Genomic DNA, 12304 nt, shown 5'->3' on the forward strand with positions numbered 1-12304 from the left:
CACCACCTGCTGAATCTTGAAAACTATTTTTTTATTCAAGTATGTTACTCTTAGTATATCTTTTGTAATAAATCAATCAAAAATTATATCTAAAATTTGTTTTCTTAATAGTTATCAATTATCATAGGCAATAGGCATGAACATATTATAATAAAAGGTATCTATAGGCTTGCTAGGTACATCTGCATTTATAGACCATGCCAAGCATTTCTATTATTGTGGATAGAAAAACATTTTGGATGGTGGCAAAAATAGTAGCGAATATAGTGATTAATTGTAAAATAGGAATGGACCACCTGCAAGCTATGTCTGTGCACGCTTATGCACAGGTTAAATTATCAAACTTAAATAAAGGACCATACAAAATACATTTCTTGAAGAAATAATGTAAATAAATCATTATACATACCTATAAAGATACTGTAATATGTACCTAAGTACCTATAATATATATTTCTGTGTTATAAATATATTTATAAATAATTTTTAAACACAAGTGATTTTTTTATTTTTTTAAAGTACTGTGTATTACAATAACATATTAAGATGTTTGTTGTGTGAATTTTAATACTGTATAAGTCTCTTGCATACAACTAAAAAAATTTACATTTCTAACATCATAACATTCATAATTAATTCCATTAAACTATTATATAAACATATAAATATAATTTATACACCTTTATACAAATATAATAATTTATGGTATGTTTAATAATGTAAAACAAATAAGCTGGTAACCAAATCTCTATTGACATGTAAAGTTCTCAAGAACATTTTTAATTTGAATATTCAAGGTAGTACCTATCGGTAGATAAGTTATTAGTTGTATTAATTATAAATTAAATATAAAATCTCATTAGTTATATTTAAGACAAATTATTAGACAGCAAATAGAAATGTTTGCACATTATACTAAAGAGTCGGATTTATGTAGTTAGACATTTAAAATATCATGAATATTTGAAATATCTTATAATACTTTCAATACTTAAGACCTAAGTTTCTGGTGAGCTTAATTCTAAATAAAAATAAATTATTTTTTATTTTTTATAAATTTAAACCAATATATTTTATAATTGTTACTAATTTATTACAATATTAAACAAATGCACAACTTAATTTAATTTTAATTTATAACATGTTAATAAACAAATTTGTTTCATACAATCTTAAAAATAATTTAATGTCTATACTTCATTTCTCACAATCATAATTAATTTCAAAAATGATCAAATGGTTATCCAGTAATATCACTCAGTATATCATCCATCTGAAATTGACAAAGATGAAATATACAAATGAACTGAAGAAAACTTAATTGAGTGTCCATGTTATACATTGATATCTTGGTCTATCTGGAACTTGGAACCCCTCCTTTGCTATTTACAACAAAGAAACAAATGTATTTAATTGTAATTCTTGTAAATATATTTTTAAGTGTAACCATATAGATCATATTGTGTAACTCAACTACCACAAATTATGTGTTATTGATTTATTTTGATAACACCTTGGAGGACAAACAGTATATTGCCAATATGACATACTAACATATTTAACTATAGTTAATATATGTGTAGTTGTATGCATAATATATTAGGTACAGTGTGAACTTGTATTATTTTTCTATTTCATAGGCTATTTTGGTCATAAGTAATTATATTACTATACTTACTATATTCCAAATAAGTTTGGAAAAACTGTGCAGCCTCTGATGATAGGACTGCTGTGATTGGCTAGTAGTTAACAACCGCTAACGAGAGTGCAAACTCCGAATGTTCTATTGTCGGAATATTGAATTTTTAATACTTGTTAAGTGTTTCTTTACAATTTAATTAATATGTTCAAGCTGTCTGTACTATTAAAACTGGATACTGGTTCAACAAAATTTTAACACCTACAAATTAAAAGTTTGTTAAAAATATTTCAATGCACCATATATTTTCTCTCAGACCTAAGATAAACATAACAACCAAATTTGCGCACAGCAGATCCAATTTTGTAATGTTAGCTTTAATATTAGAATTAACATAGAATCAAAATTGAAAGAAAAAATGTTTTACAAGTAAATATTTATTTATATTTTATTTTTAAATGAAGTTATGGGTATTTAAAATTTGTAACATATATTTTACATTGTTATTTATTTATATATTTATCATGACTAAACGGGCTGAGCACTTTGGACACAAATATCAATCAACACACACATTTAGATATACCATAATAAAACTGTATCACATAATATCAGACAATATAATAATATGACCATACAAATAACTAATTTTTAAATTAAAATATCGATAAAATTATCTAAGGTTCCCACAATAACATTTTTAGCTTTTAATTTTAGAATTCACTCTAATATTAATGTTTTTATAACTTGAATTAGAATTCTTAAAATGTATACTTAGTCTGTAGAATTGCCTTTAAGAAAATCATCATCTGAAAAATTGTCAATTCATTGGCTGGACTTCCTAATTCCTAGTAGATGGTACATCATGTATTTCAGTTTTGAGAACCATGTTATAATACATTGTGTGAACTAAAAACAGTAACAGACAACATGCAGTTAACTATTAAGTGGCGTTTAACAAACATTTAAAATTTTAGAGACCTCAGATATTAACTTACTTATGTGTACCGTGAGTATCACTACCGTGAACAGCTCAAGTCTAACGTCTATAAAGACTACTAACACTATAGTCTATAGTCATTGTTCATTAATCAACATAAACAATAATATTAATGACCTAGTCAGTCTTTGATAAGAATGTGTACATCGGATTGCCTGTATAAGTTCTAAACATATTAGAAAATAATATATTGGCAGTGGTTGGATATTTAGATGTATAGCATGGTAAAAGGACATTTCGCACACACCGTTTCATCCCCGTCAAAAAAACGAGTCTACAGCATAGACATATTAAGAATATATTATTTCTTAATATGTCTATGGTCCACGGACATTTCGTCCTCGTCTATTATTAGAATAGGACATTTGGCCCACATGAATAATTATGTATAATAGTATACTTATTTCACGGATAATATCATATACTAATAAATAATAATATACCTTAGTATATCATTCGAGTATTTATTTAGCTACCCATGAAACGTTTATAGTCCCAGGTATTTTTAATCACCAAATACAAATCGCTTTTTTTAAACTTAAAATTTCAATTATTTTTAAAACGTTCAATTTCAATATAATTTATATTAATAGGTGGTGATGACCACATTAGAAGTAGGTATAGACGACCAAAAACACATTTAATTGACTTTGACTTTATTTGAAAATTGACTATGACAATGTTATCCAAATACAATTCACCAACAAATGTTTGATATCTGTACATTTGTAAATGTACCTGTTATATTTTTATATAGGCACTTATTTTTTTTTAGTTTATTAATGTAGAACGTAAAAAGTTTTTTAAAAATGTTATAATATAATGTGGCCATCCCCACATATTAATATCAATTATATTGAAATTGTGCGTTTTAAAAAGAATTGAAATTTAAGTTAAAAGTAAGCAATATACAATTTGGTGTAGTACCAAAGTTGAAATACCTAAATTTGATTGGACTAAATACTGTGTGTTATTTTTACCGATCAATCCTGAAGGTAATCATTGGACTTTATTTATTATGGACTTCATTTTGGGCTGTGTGTTTTACTTAGATCCTATGCGTCCAGAATCAGGTTACTTATACTTACCTCAATTAAAAATAGACTGGTAAGTCGTGGATTTCGCTCTGCTGTACAGTAGGTTACAAGTGTGTTACTGTAATGGATCGAATTAGATTTGAATCCAATGATATTATATCATTGTATACGAAAAACGATTCTGAGCGAAGACGGTTTATCTGTCTAGGATATATTATAGATTATTAAAAATTTTCAAATCTTAGATTTCAAAAGAAAAATTTTCATGAATTTCTAGAATAAAATAATTTACGAATTTTCGTGATTTTTACGTATGTTGTCAAAATTAAAATTTGAATGCACGTAAAAAAAAAATGTAGCTATAGATTTCTTTTATTTTTTAACTGCTATGGCAAAACTATATTATGAGCCTTGTATTAAATTCTCAAATCAAATTGCCGTAATTTTTACGTATTAAGTCAATATTTGAACTTCAAATACTAATAAAAAAAAATTGTGCCTATGTATTCTTATAATTTTTTAATCACTATAATAATAACTTAGGAGGAACTTTGTATTAAATTTTCAAGTATTTTGATAGGGCCAAAAATTTTTATCGACACTTAAAAAAAAATTTTTCAGACAAATTGAAAATTTCAGTCGTCTATAAATATCTCAAAAAAAGTCAAAATATTTTGAAAATTAAATTATGTAAAGAAAATGCCAATCTAAATAACTGATAAAATTTTCACGTACCTACGACTTATACTTTTTGAATAATAACAAATGTTTAAAATCATTTGAGGATAAATCGTTATCGTTACGCTATTTCGTAAAAATTTAAAATTCAAACGCACTTAAAATTTTTCCTATAATGATGCTTCAAGTTTTCTCTATAGCTACTTGAAGGAAAACTTATAGAAAACTTAGAGTTGAATTTTCAATCCTTAGTTATAAACGCAAAAATTTTATGATTATTCAACTTCAAAATTACTTGCAAATTTTCGCGTTTTCGACAGATTTCGTAAAATTTTGAACTGTAAACGCTTATTAAAAAAAATTGTGACTTACGATTTTTAATTTTATTTTTAGCTTCAATAAGAGCAACTCATAAGGAACCTTGTATTAAATTTTCAAGTTTTTTTGGTCGTCCAACATTTTTTTTACCGACACTTCAAAAAAAATTCTCAAAAAAATCGAAAATTTCAGTGGTGTACCTATAAATAACTCAAAAAAAGTCGAAAATGTTTGAAAATTAAACTGTATAGATATCACTACCATTAATATTTGGTGAAAATTTCAAGTATTTACAGTGATTAGTTTTTGAATAACAACCATATAAAAATATCGATTTTTTTTTAAACTGTTGGAAAATGTTTACTTTTGACCTCTATAATGCACCATGGTTCTTCAATTTTACATCGGAAACCACCCCCCAAAGTTTGAAATCGAAGCATTATTTCGACTAGTTATGCTGTACACAGACACAAAAAAACACACACATCATTGTAAAATCAATACATTCATCACTTCGTTCAGAATCTAAAAAACTAATAATTATCAAAAATTTCAAATGCCTATGAATAGTTCAACTTAAGTCGAAAATTTTTGAAAATTCCACCGTGGATAGAATAGGTATACTTATATAAACATCCGGTGAAAATTTTATGTATCTATGGTCATTTGTTTTAAAGTTACATCAAAAACCAAAATCGATTTTGTCGAAAAATGAGTGTGCATAAAATTTCCGGTTTTCCCCTTAATTTTTAGTTTGTTTTTCTCGATTATTTAGAAAAGTATTAAGAATTTTTGACTTCAATTTTCCCCCAAAGTACCAACTAGATTCACTTTCTGATCGAACGAGGTACTGAAGTCGAAGCACTTTTACTGTCCCAAAATGTGATGACAGACACACACAAAAAAAAAAAAACACACATCATTGTAAAATCACAGAATATATGAAATATTTTATATTAATATTTTATATTTCATATATTCTGTGGTAAAATCAATACATTCATAGCTCCGCTTAGAATCTAAAAATGTTGTTTTCAATGTGTGATAATGCAAAACCGAAATATTTGCTACATAAAATTATTCTTAAGAAAATAGAGTATCCTTTACAGAATGATAGTAACAAGTAACAACTGCGGAGTGTTTGTGTTGTTTTATTGTAGTATCTATGTATAGTCCAATGTTTACGCAGAGCTTTTCAAAGGATGTTAATGTGAGAAATACATTGCGGTATCGATGTTTGATACCTATACTCTGAAAACATCAGTGAAAGATGCATTATGTGTGCAGAAAATAGGTAAGTAAATTTTACTTGGATGAATAATGTAATAAATGTCAGCGAAAAGTTCATAATGTATGTGTAGGGAGTGTACGTTACAAATTGATGACTAAACACTAAAGAATTGAAAAATGAAAACTTCACTTGTGTCTTATGCAATAAATATATTAATTAATTATCTATTTTTAATAGATAATAAAAACTAATAAGAAATACACATAAACATACATTGTAAGTAGTTATGAATGGTTGTATAAATTATTAATTATAAATTATTGTTTAGTAAAATGGGATCTATTTTTTAACATACAATTATGTAAGTAACTAAGTCATATCTTTAAGAGTGGGCATTAACAACTAGTTAAATTTATAAACTATTAACTTTTGCTTATAACAATCTTATGTTTACCTAACTTATCTTGAACATGCCTACCTTTGCATATCTCAGCGTTAACTCCACCATTGACGGTCCTCAGTCCAGGAAGGGCGCTTTTAAGATATATTTTTTTTGTAATTTTCAAGTATTTAAAATCAATGATGCTTTTTTGGGTTTAATATATTTGATATTCATGTATTGTTCTTTTAAATTGGTTTTTAATTGTAAAATTATCTATGGTTATTGCGTTTTTTTTTCATTTTATAGGTTATAACTGCTGAAGTAATAGCCAATGTTTATAGTACACAGGACCAGGACATGTGATATGAATTGGGAAGTGGAAACAAATATCTAATTCAGACATTTAGAGTAGTAATGGCAATTGGATTCATTAATATTCAGACATTGAAAGAAGCTTTATGATTTAAGGATTCAGAGTTTCCTTTATTTGATAATATGCCAAATTCTCCATCTGGTGCAAAATCCTTATACATGAGTAAATATCTTATACATAATAATTTATGTATACCTAATTAATTATTGTTATTGGTATTTTTAGCTATTTATGGTGTCATTGTTATAAAGATATTCATGAGAGCAAGAGCATGCAAATTGAAAAGCGAGAAAATATCAATAATCTATCTATGCAATATTCACCTTCAGGAAACCATGGAAGTGGCACAGGAAGGATTTACTAGCCACTATTTAAGGGATTCAGAGTTGCCTAGTTTTGATGTTCCAAAAGCTCACACTTCAAAATCAATACCATCTGCAGGTATATTTTAATTCCATATTTAATAATTATCAATTCAAATTTTTTTTAAGTCATTTTTTTTATAGATGATCAGTTTTCACCTCCATTATTTGCCTCACTATCAAATTTCCCATCATATCAAATTCTGTCAAATAACCGCGATGAATCAAAAAATGTATGAGGTAATTAACAAAAATATTTATTAATTATTTTTAAGTATTGCTTTATAAATAATAAATTTATTCATAAAATATAGATCGGTAATAAAACAACTGATGATATTACAGTTACAAGAACATTGGAAAACCAATGATTTGCTCAATAAATTGTTGTTGACCAGATCAGAAAATGATGCTACGGTATCTCACAATTTCAACCGAGAACAATTTACTAATACTGCTGTCACTTTAAATGACATTCAACATTTAGATGAATCTTTAAAATAAGCTGCATCAAGATATTTAATTGTATGCAATGTTTAAATAATTTTTTATATAAGTTTAACATTTGATGAACTAACAATATAATTATAATTGTTGATTTTTTATATTTGATTGAACAGCTCAAGCAATGAGGTTGTTTCACAATTGAAGATACTACTGCTTAAATGCTTAGATTATTGTTTACTGTCCAATGTGGCTCATTATATAATTATGAGGGGAAAAATTCAAACAAATTTGCTTTTATGGATCAAACAATTCATGACATTATTATTGGTAACTATTATTATCATAATAATAATTACATATAAAAATATTTAAATAACAAATTGTTTTGCTGTAAAATTAGATATTAATATATATTTTTTTTTAGATACAGCCTTGTTTAAGCATCAAAATGGACAATGATACAGAACAAAAAGTAGTAAGAAAAATAAAAAGTTTGGTGGAGATTAGCCAACAAGAATTAATAATAAAATAGGGGGAAATATGAAACAAAAACATAATTGTATATTCTTAGCCATTAAAATAGGTACTTAGTTAAATGTAAAAAGACAGAATGTATGTATGTATGTATATGTATGTGTACAGTATACAGTATGTGTAGGTATGTATGCTATTATGCTAATATAACTGAAAAATACTAATTTTCTAATGTTAATTTTGATAACCTTATGTTAATTTTGTATTTGTGATTTTTTATTGCATATATAAGTGTTTTTTAAATGCATACTATGTTATTTTTTAGTTAAATTTTATAATAAAATAGTATTTTTAGTCTTATTTATAGTCCTGAATTATCTAATCGCATTAAATTGTTATGTATTTATTATCGTATTAACACAAATTTTATTTCTTAAAAAATTGTATATAATATTGATTTTTAGGATAAAAACTGTAATTCAATAGCAATCATGTATAGTATACAGTATACATTGTATACTTTATAAGTAATGTTGAAAATAATTAAGATAAAATAAATTTTATTTTTGCATATTTACTATTTTATAAGATATATTATTTCCACATAATAAGAGCATAAATGTATATTTCTAAGGGTCCGGAGTTCCACCAGTTACGGGCTTGATTGCATAGATGACTATTAAATACAAATTAATTTGTGGTACACATTAATTTGGTCTAATACTGAAGTGTTTATTGTGAACATAAACAATAACATTATTATAACAAATAACAATATATAATAACATTATTAAATTATTTGTTGGTTGTCATCCAATTCATAGAGAATAAGCTGATAAAAAGAATCCATATGAAACCTTTTACATTTTAATTTCTTTTAAGTTAAATAAACATAACTATTCTACTGATGTAACCGCCTTCTACCTACTTTCATGTATAACTGTTTACTTATATTTGATATTTATTATGACAGTTAAATTATTTTAAAGAACAAGGCATTATATATAATACTAGTAATACTACATGATATTATTGTATAATCATTACCTCAATTTTTAGTTTTGTATTCTGTTTAACAATATATTTTATATAGCATGGTATAATGTACATTATTAATATACTGATTGCCCTTTAAGGCATTAACGTAATTAATAAAAAATAACTTTAAGAAGGCCTAATAGTTAAGGTAAAAGTATACAATAGAATCTATTGAATAGATAAATTAAGTCTTAAACTACTCAAGATCAGGTAAAGATTACAGAGCTATTAATTAAATGCAAGAAAATCGTGGGTAATCTAAATATCACAGTCATTTATCACTTGATATGTTATAAATAAAACTAATTGCTAAATGGTTAAGTATCCAATATCATTGAAATTAAGAACCTATATGTATATTTTATTCAGTTGTGTATTTGTAGTTGTGTGTGTATCAAGGGGAGTAATCAAGAGGCTGCCTCTGAGTTTTTTATGACTTGGTGTAACCACTGTACCCTGGTAGGTAATAGCCCATAACTCATAGGATATAATTTAGTATTAACTTAAACAGTTAATAACAAATATTACAGTTATTGGAGCTGCAAGGTGTGAGAAACATTAAATCACAAAACAATTAATTAGATTGTTTAATCTATCCTCTGAAAACTTTATCATGCAACTATAGAATAATATAATATAAATTCTAGGATGCAAATATGCAATATCTTACTAGTTTTAATTATTTATATTAACTAAGCGTACTTAAAAATTATCTATTTGAATAAATTAATGAATCAACGAATATTGTTTGAGTTATAAAAATATAATAAATATTTGAACTTGGCGGCCAGAGATATTATAATTTGTTATTTATTCCAAGCCGAATAGATATGACACATTTCTTCCATGATACTGATATAAACCGTTTTTTTTTCTAGTGATATAAACCGTTTTTATTTACTGTCTGGTTATTCGAATATGGTTAACACCGAATCAGAACCACAACAAACGCCGCCAATCGTTATCAAGTCTCCGACCTACAACGAACTTGTCGAATTAGCAGCCAATTTACAAGCTCGTTTGGCTATCTTGGAAGGGCAACAGAATGTTACACCGACTAACCCGTCGGTCACCAATTCTACAACAACGCCAAATGGGCCGAGTTGCGCTGACTTCCGCTTGCTGCCCGATCTCAATCGCTCGGTGCCGATCTTCACCGGGCATGAGACAAGCATTGCTGCCGAGGATTGGCTGGGATCGGTGGATGCCCTTGCCACCATTAACAACTGGCCAGTACAATACCGCCTCCAGTTTGTCAAATCGAATTTGACGACTGCCGCCCGAGGCTGGTTTATGACGGAAGGATTTCGCGACTGGGCCGAGTTTATGACAAAGTTCCGCGCTACGTTCGTTCGGACACTGCGGATGTCCGACCGTTGGAACATAATGAATGAACGTCGCCAGGCTGAGGATGAACACATCGCCGACTACTTCTACGACAAACTACAGCTCTGCCAAGCCTTAAGTTTGAGTTTCACCGAGGTCCGTGAACAGATTATTGCGGGCATCCGCTCACAGGAACTCGCCACTTACGCTATGAGCAGGACGCACACTACCAGTTCTGAGCTGCTAGCCGATTTACGCGAATGTGAGCGCTTGAATGAAATGCGCTGTAGGCAATTCCCGACGCCACCGAAAGCCGCTCCCGTCGCAAAACCGAGTAGGGTTGGTGGCCAAAATACTAATTATAATCGACGTGGCACCGATAAAGGTACGGCGTCGTCAGAGTCTCAACAGAGTGCGCCAGTTGTTGCAACGGCACCCCGAGGTCCGTCTTCCACGGTTCGGTGTTATAATTGTGGTGGTACGGGTCACATAGCGAGAGACTGCCCTAAACCACGGAAGCCGTGCTCCGGATGTAAGTCCACTTCTCATTCACGTGGCCAGTGTACTGTCGCACCCCGCACGTCCGCGACAACAGCAGAGACTATGTGTGCCGAGTTGGTACAAACGGTACCTAATACTAATGCCTTTATTAAAACTGTATACTTCAACGAACACCAGACCACCTGCCTCATCGACTCTGGTTCGTCGCATGTGCTGGTGCGGGCCGGACTGGCCGACCGCGCGGGTGTCACGATGCGCCGGACTGCTCGACCAGTCTACACGGTCGGTGCTATGGATCAACCGAGTGTGGTAACTCTTGGCGAGACCACCGCGAGCCTCACGATTGATGGAGCGCACGCCGAAGACCACCCCGTCTGTGTAGTCAGCGACGATTCAATACCGGTCGATGTATTAGTGGGTCGCACGTGGCTGGACCTACCACACGTGAATTATTATAAGAGAGGTAACGAATTTGTCATCGAGGCTATCAGCGTGATATGCCCCTCCGTTACTACAGAGAACGTCGCGAGTGAGTGTTCCGATATATATACAGCGTTAGTGGACGCGGAGAAGCTCGTACCGTCGCCCTTGGTAGAGCAAGATGTCAAAATAGACATGAACGTCCCGTTCGACGAGCGTACAAAATTGTTGACGCTGCTGAACGAGTATCGGCAGGTATTTGCCAAGTCCTTGACGGAGCTGGGTTGCACTGACGTGCTCTACATGGACATCGTGGAAGCGCCCGGGAGCGAGCCCGTCCGCCAGCGGCCTTACCGCACCTCTCCGTCCGACCGTCGAATTATTACTCAAATCCTGGATGAATGGAGAGCTGCCGGAATAATCTCGGAATCCACGTCCCCGTACGCCAGTCCGGTTTTGCTGGTAAACAAGGGAACGGGCGAGAAGCGGTTGTGTGTTGACTATCGGCGTTTAAATCAACAGACAGTGGACCAACCGTATCCAATGCCGGAGGTTGATGAACTGCTCAGTCACCTCGCGGAGGGGAAACTATTTTCCACGTTGGATCTCGCGAACGGATTTTTACAAATACCACTTAGTGACGAAGCGAAAGAAAAGACCGCTTTTGTCACCGAGGAGACTACAGCGAAATTCGAGCGTATGCCTTTTGGATTAAAAGGGGCGCCGGGCATGTTTCAAAAGACAATGAATCTCGTGTTTAAGGAGTTAAAAGACGCCGGACATATATATATATATCTGGATGATATTATTATTCCATCTCAAGACTGGGAACACATGCTCCACGTGATGCGACTTGTTTTTGAATCCCTTCGTTCAGCGAATCTCACACTCAAGCCGGCCAAATGTACTTTTGGCGCCCGTCAGCTGGATTTTCTCGGTTTTACGATATCGAGCGGTGAGATCCGACCCGGTCCTAAGGTGAACGTTATTAAAAATTTTCCGCCGCCGCGGGACGTCCATGAAGTACGTAGATTCCTAGGTTTGGCGGGCTACTTCCGGCGGTTTATCGTTAATTATG

The 12304-nt window shown here is 30.9% G+C and overlaps 1 long non-coding RNA gene across 5 annotated transcripts; it reads right to left on the reverse strand.

The window, feature by feature from the left end:
- Positions 1 to 528: 528 nt before the first annotated feature.
- LOC149059013 (uncharacterized) lies at positions 529 to 2722 on the reverse strand. 5 transcript variants are annotated; one of them, XR_016190206.1, is made up of 3 exons: positions 2638 to 2722; positions 1679 to 2548; positions 529 to 1382 (listed from the first exon to the last, which is right to left on the reverse strand). It is a non-coding gene; the product is annotated as an uncharacterized LOC149059013 (long non-coding RNA). The 5 variants fall into 5 exon arrangements; XR_016190210.1 differs by having other exon boundaries at positions 540 to 1382; positions 1679 to 1900; positions 2638 to 2654; XR_016190207.1 differs by lacking the exon at positions 2638 to 2722 and having other exon boundaries at positions 540 to 1382; positions 1679 to 1900; positions 2414 to 2540.
- Between the last annotated feature and the right edge of the window lie 9582 nt (positions 2723 to 12304).

The sequence above is a fragment of the Diuraphis noxia genome, unplaced genomic scaffold, assembly GCF_037042655.1.
Source record: "Diuraphis noxia isolate RWA-SAM2 unplaced genomic scaffold, SU_Dnox_SAM2 contig0002, whole genome shotgun sequence".
Taxonomy (NCBI): Eukaryota; Metazoa; Arthropoda; class Insecta; order Hemiptera; family Aphididae; genus Diuraphis; species Diuraphis noxia.